Genomic DNA, 8,952 nt, shown 5'->3' with positions numbered 1-8,952 from the left:
TTGTGGTACTACTGTTATTGTATTAATATGAGTTTCAATTAATATTTTCAAAGATAGTATTCTTTTTTCCCTCATTAAACTTCTTTTTTTAATGGGTCTCAAATTCTGTGACAGATTTTTGGTCAAGTTGTTTTCATTAAAAAGTACTGATTTTAAAAACTAATAACTTAAAACTGCCATACACAAAGCATATGGTCCACAAAATATTCTCCTTTCCTTCTGAAGGTTTTATGATGCTTTGTTATCATTAACAAGTCTTTTACTATTAAACTTAAGTGGCCAATTGAGACAAATAGTTCTGAGACAGTTCTTCCACCACTGATTAAGACTGCGGTGGCAGGTATTGGGGATAATGTTCATTTAACCTTCTGAGCATTCTGGGGAGACTTGATGACCTTGCCAGCTCCAGCTGCCTTCTTATCCACTGCTTTGATGACACCCACAGCAACCGTCTGTCTCATGTCACGCACAGCAAAACAGCCCAGGGGAGAAGAGTCAGAGAAACTCTCTACACACAGGGGCTTGCCAGGAACCATATCAACAATGGCAGCATCACCAAATTTCAAGAATTTAGGGCTGTCTTTCAGCTTTTTCCCAGGATGATGATCAATATTCTTCAGCTCAGCCAACTTGCAAGCAATGTGAGCTGTTTGACAATCTAGCACAGGTGCATATCCAGCACTAATTTGGTCTGGATGGTCCAAAATAATCACCTAAGCTGTGAAGTCAGCTGCTTCCATTGGTGGGTCATTTTTGCTGTCAACAGCCACATTGCCATGACAAACATCTTTGACAGACATGTTCTTGACATTGAAGCCAACATTGTTTCCAGGAAGGGCTTCACTCAATGTTTCATGGTGAATTTCTACAGACTTCACTTCAGTTGTTACATTGACTGGAGCAAAGGTGACCACCATGCCAGGTTTGAGAACACCAGTTTCTACTTGACCCACAGGGACAGTACCAATACCACCAATTTTATAGACATCCTGAAGGGACAAACACTAAGGTTTGTCAGTTGGGCAATTTGGTGACAGTATGCAATCCGAAGCTTCAAGCAGAGTGGTTCCATTGGCATTGTTATCCTTATGGATGACTTTCCATCCCTTGAACCATGGCATGTTGGTACTTAGCTCCATGTTGTCACCATTCCAGCCAGAAATTGGCACTAATGCTATTGTGTCGGGGTTGTAGCCGATTTTCTTAATGTAGGTGCTGACTTCCTTAACAATCTCCTCATATCTCTTCTGGCTATAGTGTGGCTCAGTGGAATTCATTTTGTTAATGCCAAATCAGTTGTTTCACCCCAGAGTGTAAGCCAGAGGGCATGCTCATGGGTCTGCCCATTCTTGGAGATATCAGTTTCAAATGCATCAACACCGGCAGCAACAATCAGGACAGCACAGTCAGCCTGGGATGTGCCTGTAATCATGTTTTTCATGAAGTCTCTGTGTCCTGGGGCATCAGTGATGGTAACGTAGTACTTGCTGGTCTCAAATTTCCACAGGGAGATATCAATGGTGATACCACACTCACATTCATCTTTCAGTTTGTCCAAGACCCAGGCGTACTTGAAGGAGCCCTTTCCCATCTCAGCAGCCTCCTTCTTGAACTTTCCAATTGTTCTCTTGTTGATGCCACCACATTTGTAGATCTGATGGCAGTTCATGGTAGACTTCCTTGAATCAACATGCCCAATGTGGATGTGGGTCTCTTCCTTTCCCATTTTTGCTTAGGTTTAAGCAAAATGGTGGTTTTCATGACACCTGTGTCCTGGCAGCAAACCCATTGCAAAAAAGCCTAAGATACTATTATTTTTTTTTTAACTCAGAATTTATTTGTCTATTTCTTTAGAGAGAACTATAGTTATCTTCCATGATGAAAACAGAATATACAGAAGTTCTTAAAAGTTAGGAAAATATTTTTTCTCTCTTGTATAGCATTTCGGGGAACTCAGGGAGAAGCTTTCTTCAGAGTGGATCAGATCTTGATCTGCAGTTTGTTGCTGCATTTTTAAAAAATTGAAGTATAATTGGCTGACAATACTATGTGTTTCAAGTGTATAGCAAAGGGATTGATATATATGTATCAGATTATAATATATAATCTGATGACATATATCAGATTATTTTCTATTACGAATTATTACAAGATATTGAATAGTTCCCTGTGTTATAGAGTAAAGCCTCTTTGTCTATTTTATGTATAGTAGTTTGTTATCTGTTCATCCCTTAACCCTAATTAATCTCTACCCCCTCCCTTCCCACTTTGGTAACCATAAATTTGTTTTCTTTGTCTATGAGTGTGTTTCTGTTTTATATATAGACTCCTTTGTATTACTTTATAAATTCCACAAATAAATGATATAATATTTGTCTTTCTCTAGTATATCCGTATTGCTGCAAATGGCAATATTCAATTTTTTTATAAGTGGGTAATATTCCATTCCACACATATATATATGTGTGTGTGTATATACACACACACATATATATAGTACATTTTCTTTATTCATTTATCTGCTAATGGGCACTTGGGTTGTTTCCATATCTTGACTATTGTAAACAGCACTGCAATGAACATTGAGGTACATATCTCTTTTCAAATTAGAGTTTTCATCTTTTCTGGATATATGCCCAGGGGTGGAATTGCTGGCTCATATGGTAACTTCATGTTTAGTTTTTTAAGGAACTTCCACAATGTTCTCCATAGTGGCTGCATAAATTTATTTTCCTACTGGCAGTGTAGGAGGTTTCTCTTTTTCCCACACTCTCTCCCTCATTTATGATTTGTACAGTTTTTGATAATAGCCATTCTGACTGGTGGGAGGCAATACCTCATGGTTTTGATTTGCATTTCTCTAATACTTAGTAATGTTGAGCATCTTTTTACATGCCTGTTGACCATCTGTATGTCTTCTTCAAAGAAACATCTATTTAGGTCTTATACCCATCTTTTATTTTTTTTTTAAATATTGAATTGTATGGAATATTTGTATATTTTGGATATTAACCTCTGTTGGTTGCATCATTTACAAGTATTTTCTCTCATTCCATAAGTTGATAGTTTATTTTGCTGATGGTTTCTTTTACTGTGCAAAAGCTTTTAAGTTTGATTAGGTTCTCTTTTTTATTTTTGCTTTTATTTCTTTTGCCTTGGGAAACCAATCTGAGAATACAACCAAGAATGCTTTGCTGTGTTCTCTTCTAGGAGTTTTATGATGTCGTCACTTACATTTAGGTCTTTAAACCTAAATTTATTTTTGTATACAGTGTGAAAGAGTGTTTCAGTTTTATTGATTTACATGTAGCTGTCCAGATTTCCTCCAACACCATTTGCTGAAAAGTCTCTTTTCTCTATCATATATTCTTGCTTCTTTTGTCATAGATTAATTGACCATAGGTATGTGGCTTTATTTCTGGACTTCATTGTGTTCCATTTATTTATATATCTGTTTTTGTGCCAAAGTGATTCTGTTTTGATTACTGTCATTTTGTGGTTTTGTCTGAAGTCTAAGAGGATTATGCCTCCAACTTTGCTCTTTTCTTCCATATTGCTTTGGCCATTATTGGTCTTTGGCCATTATTGGTCTAACTAGAGTTCTGTAAAAAGTGTCATGAATATTTTGATAGATATTACATAAAATCTGTTTATTGTATTGTAAATTATCTTTTTTATTTTTTTATTTTATTTATTTATTTTTTAATTTTATTTTATTTTTAAACTGTACAATATTGTATTGGTTCTGCCATATATTGAAATGAATCCACCACAGGCATACATAATTAAGCTACATATTTCTAACTTCCTTGATTACCAATTGGTCAATAAAAATTATAATGTACTTTAGAAAATATTTTGAACTGAGTAATAATAATAATTAATAATATATGTGAAAAGTGGCAGGATATAGTCAATGCACAGTTGCAATTAAATTTGCTATAAGTAAGCTTATACAAAAAAAAAAGAAGAAACTTGAATTATGCTATCAGCATAAAAAATAGAAAAAAGTAAAAAGGTAGCCAAAATTATCCTCACAAAGAAAACTCTAGACCCATAATGATTTTACTTTCAAGTTCTAGATAGCATTCAAAGAAAGTAACTGCAAAGTTAAATTCTTTGTAAATTAGGAATATGCTGTAAATTACTGTACAAGGTTCACATAATCTTCTTTCCAAAATCCAAAAAAGACTTTAAAAGAAATAAAAAAATTACTGACTGATAATTATAAAATTAGAATCTATAAATCTATATCTATTTTTATCTAAAACTTTATATATATATTTATGTGTGTATATATATGTGTGTATTATGTCATACTGAATATAAATATACATTGAATTTTATCAAGTTTGATCAAAATCTATTATATTAATGACTTAAAAGAAATTTGTATGATTATATAAATATATAGAATAAACTTGATAAAATTCAATGTATATTTTTATAAAAAGTATTCAAAGAAGAATCTGACAAATTGATTAAAAGTATTTACAAAATACCTTAAGAAAATGTCATCCATTCTGGGGAAATCACCGAAAAATTTCCCTGATACTGGGAAGCTTTTAGGAATGCCAATTTAACACCACTTCTATCAATCATTATTTTGGAAGACTTTGGTCAAGTAAAGCAAGAGAAGGAAATGAAAACATAAAGACTAAAAAGGGAGAAAACAGTTATGCTTCCAAATGATTTAATAATATAGGTAGAATCCCCCAAATTTTTTACAGGCAAATTATAGGATTAACATGAAATTTTACCAGTGTAACTGACTGGATCTTTCCCTAGTTGTTCTTCTAGTTAGTAGTAGTATATTCTAGCCATTAAGAATCCAAAATGGTCTGTTTATTCAAAATTAGTCTGTTTATCTCTTAGTCTGTTCAAAAAATCTACTACTCACACAACATGGGCCAAGCTCTGACTAAAAAAATCAGGGAAAAGAAGAGCTCTAATATTTAGTCTGTATGACACATTCTAATCCAGCTGCAACCCATCTTTCAATCCTAAGGGGAAGTCCAAGAAGAAACCAAATACAGTGGTTCTGGCATTTTCTGGAGTTGGTATAAGTTAGGGTTATTGTGCAGAAAAAGGTACAATCCCACTAAGAAAAGGTTAGTTCTTCGTTATTCCTCCTCATTAATTTTAGGGATTTTTTTATTGGAGTATAATTGCTTTACAATGTTTGTTAGTTTCTGTACAATGAAGTGAATCAGCCATATATATACTATATCTTCTCCCTCTTGGATCTCCCCCCTCCTCCCAAACGCCACCTCTCTAGGTCATCACACAGCACTGAGCTGAGCTCCCTGTGTTATACAGCAGCTTCCCTCTAGCTATCTATTTTACACATGGTAGTGCACGTATGTCAGTCCTAATCTCCCAGTGTGTCCCACCCTCCCTTTCCCCACCATGTCCACATGTCCACTGTTTCCATCTACATGTCTATTTCTCTTCCTTGTTAATTTTAGTTTTTTCATGTATTAATGCTGGAAGAAGCACAAACTGGAATCAAGATTGCTAGGAGAAATATCAATAACATCAGATATGCAGATGACACCACCTTTATGGCAGAAAGTGAAGAGGAACTAAAAAGCCTCTTGATGAAAGTGAAAGAGGAGAGTGAAAAAGCTGGCTTAAAGTTCAACATTCAGAAAATTATGATCATGCCATACAGTCCCATCACTTCATGGGAAATAGATGGGGAAACAGTGGAAACAGTGTCAGACATTATTTTTTTTTTGGCTCCAAAATCACTGCAGATGGTGACTGCAGCCATGAAATTAAAAGACGCTTACTCCTTGGAAGGAAAGTTATGACCAACCTAGATAGCATATTCAAAAGCAGAGACAGTACTTTGCCAACAAAGATCCGTCTAGTCAAGGCTATGGTTTTTCCTGTGGTCATATATGGATGTGAGAGTTGGACTTTGAAGAAGGCTGAGCACCGAAGAATTGATGCTTTTGAACTGTGGTGTTGGAGAAGACTCTTGAGAGTCCCTTGGACTGCAAGGAGATCCAACCAGTCCATTCCAAAGGAGATTGGTCCTGGGTGTTCTTTGGAAGGACTGATGCTAAAGCTGAAACTCCAGTACTTTGGCCACCTCCTGCGAAGAGTTGACTCAATTAGAAAAGACTCTGCTGCTGGGAGGGATTGGGGGAGGAGGAGAAGGGAACAACAGAGGATGAGATGGCTGGATGGCATCCCTGACTCGATGACGAGTTTGATTGAACTCCGGGAGTTGGTGATGGACAGGGAGCCCTGGGGTTCCCCATGCGATTCATAGAGTTGCAAAGAGTCGGAAATGACTGACCAACTGAACTGAACTGCAAAAAACATTTGCTGGGCACCCGTCATAGACCCCAGGCTGTCACAGGTGCAGGAGACACAGTGGTGCACAGACAGACATGGCCCCTGTGGGTAAGACACTACCAGCGGCCAAAGAGGGGAGGGGTGTTTTGAGCTTCAATAATAATAATGGTAGTTAACCCACTTGGTATGTTTAAATTCATAATATAACGATAGTAAGGAACTAATTCATTATCTAGACAATTAGATAAATGAAAGGAAAAGATAGCATATTTATCTCACCTTTCCCATACAGACTTTACCACTAGGTAACCAAATTGTAGATATAGATAATCTTCTTATAAAATTATTCTGGCTAATAAAGAAAATAACTTTACTGCTTTACAGCTTGGTAAATAGATAGATGTAGGTATTGAGCATCATCATTGAGCTGCTTGCATTTAAAAGGAGAGAAAAACAGTTTGTATATCCTACGGTAACACCAGCTCTAGTGTCTGCTTGAATATATGCATCAGGCTGCCAATGTGAAATTAATTCAGGGGACACATGGACATGCTGAACTGCATGAGGAATATCCAAACCACAAAATCTAGAGAATGGGCAGCTGTATGCCGACAAGTCTCAGGTCATAAACAGATGAACTCTATGAAAAGCAAAGTAATTAAAGAGAATCTGAAGTCTCATAACAGAATTGAAATTTAACAAGTTACAACAATGGAACAAGTTAGAACAATGGAAGACTATGTTATTAATGCCCAATGATATATGTTTGACCAATATAAGTGTAAAAAAATTCATAGAAGCAATATTATAAAACCTGATGATTGTTACTTTTGGTGGGTGACAAGGGTCTGTTTAAGATGGGGATACAGAGAACTTCCAAGGTGGCCAGTGAAGTTCTGCTGACTATTCCAGGGCAGGACCTGGCTGGGCATATAAAGCTGCTTATCTTATAATAATTTATTATGTTATACATAGGCTTGAGTCATATTCTGTATCTGTGCTTTGTTAAGCTGAAACCAAACAAAACCAAAAGGTACAAAATCTAAAGCTTCAAGTATAGCAGAAATTACAATATTCATGACAGATTTTGATATATAAATTGGAGCTTTTGTCTACTTCTCAGTGTTCCTAGTTGGTGCACAAGCACTTTAAGATTTAATACTGAAAAAAAAAGAAAAAGCCCTACTCTTTCTTTCTAAAGACAGAACCAATTGAAAGATGAACAAATGGAGAAGATAGGGAGATGGTGATCACATAGTATCTGTATTCCTGATAATCTAATAGGGGAAACTGCCTCTAGACTGGTAACCAGGGAAATTTATGAATACTCTATTGGTGGTAGTACTCATCCCTGAATACCATGGAGGTATAGCATCTTTCATGATTTATGAAAAGAAAGAACTGTGAACATAAACATTCACATGACAGGTTTCCTTTGCAAAGAGAAGATGAAAGGATTGATTTAATGTGTTTTTTTTTTTTCCCCAAAGTTGATCATTCAGGGAGGTGTGTGCAAAGGTTTGAAAATGAAAATTACTTTTGCGGCCATTCCCCATTATAAAAACAGACCCAGAAGAAGGAATGTTCCAAGAAAGAGTATAGCGTTCTTTATATATATAAACTGCAGTTCATTTTACCATCCTATTATCCTTTATTTTTGGAATGTTTATGTTGTTTCCAGTTTTTCACCAGAATAAATCACATTTTTAACCATATCGCATGTGCATATGCATCCTTGTGTGTATCTCCGGTAGACACACTGCTTCATAGAGAAAACGGCATTCCTTTTAGAAACTGCAGTCAATTACATCAGACAGAGAGTACTGTTTCTAATTTATAATCTCATAATATGAAGTACTCCTTTTCCTATTTGGAACCAGTCTCTTGTTCCATGTCAAGTTCTAACAGTTGCTTCCTGACCTACATACAGATTTCTGAAGAGGCAGGTCAGGTGGTCTGTTATCCCCATCTCTTTCAGAATTTTCCAGTTTATTGTCATCCACACAGTCAAAGGCTTTGGCATAGTCCATAGAGCAGAAATAGATGTTTTTCTGGAACTCTCTTGCTTTTTCCATGATCCATCGGATGTTGGCAATGGGATCTCTGGTTCCTCTGCCTTTTCTAAAACCAGCTTGTACATCTGGAAGTTCACAGTTTGTGTATTACTGGAGCCTGGCTTGGAGAATTTTGAGCATTACTTTACTAGCGTGTGAGATGAGTGCAATTGTGTGGTAGTTTGACCATTTTTTGGCATTGCCTTTCTTTGGGATTGGAATGAAAACTGACCTTTTCCAGTCCTGTGGCCACTGCTGAGTTTTCCAAATGTGCTGGCATATTGAGTGCAGCACTTTCACAGCATCATCTTTCAGGATTTGGAATAGCTCAACTGTAATTCCATCACCTCCACTAGCTTTGTTCATAGTGATGCTTACTAAGGCCCACTTGACTTCATATTCCAGGATGTCTGGCTCTAGGTCAGTGATCACACCATTGTGATTATCTGGGATGTGAAGATTTTTTTGTACAGATTTTCTGTGTATTCTTGCCACCTCTTCTTAATATCTTCTGCTTCTGTTAGGTCCCTACCATTTCTGTCCTTTATTGAGCCCATCTTTGCATGAAATGTTCCCTTGGTATCTATAA

The 8,952-nt window shown here is 36.3% G+C and overlaps 1 pseudogene; it reads right to left on the bottom strand.

Moving 5' to 3' along the window:
* Positions 1-356: 356 nt before the first annotated feature.
* Positions 357-1,726, bottom strand: LOC129656121 (elongation factor 1-alpha 1-like; annotated as a pseudogene).
* Positions 1,727-8,952: the final 7,226 nt, after the last annotated feature.

This window comes from Bubalus kerabau, chromosome 6, assembly GCF_029407905.1.
Source record: "Bubalus kerabau isolate K-KA32 ecotype Philippines breed swamp buffalo chromosome 6, PCC_UOA_SB_1v2, whole genome shotgun sequence".
NCBI lineage: Eukaryota > Metazoa > Chordata > Mammalia > Artiodactyla > Bovidae > Bubalus > Bubalus kerabau.
This window is presented reverse-complemented; position numbering and strand designations above follow the sequence as displayed.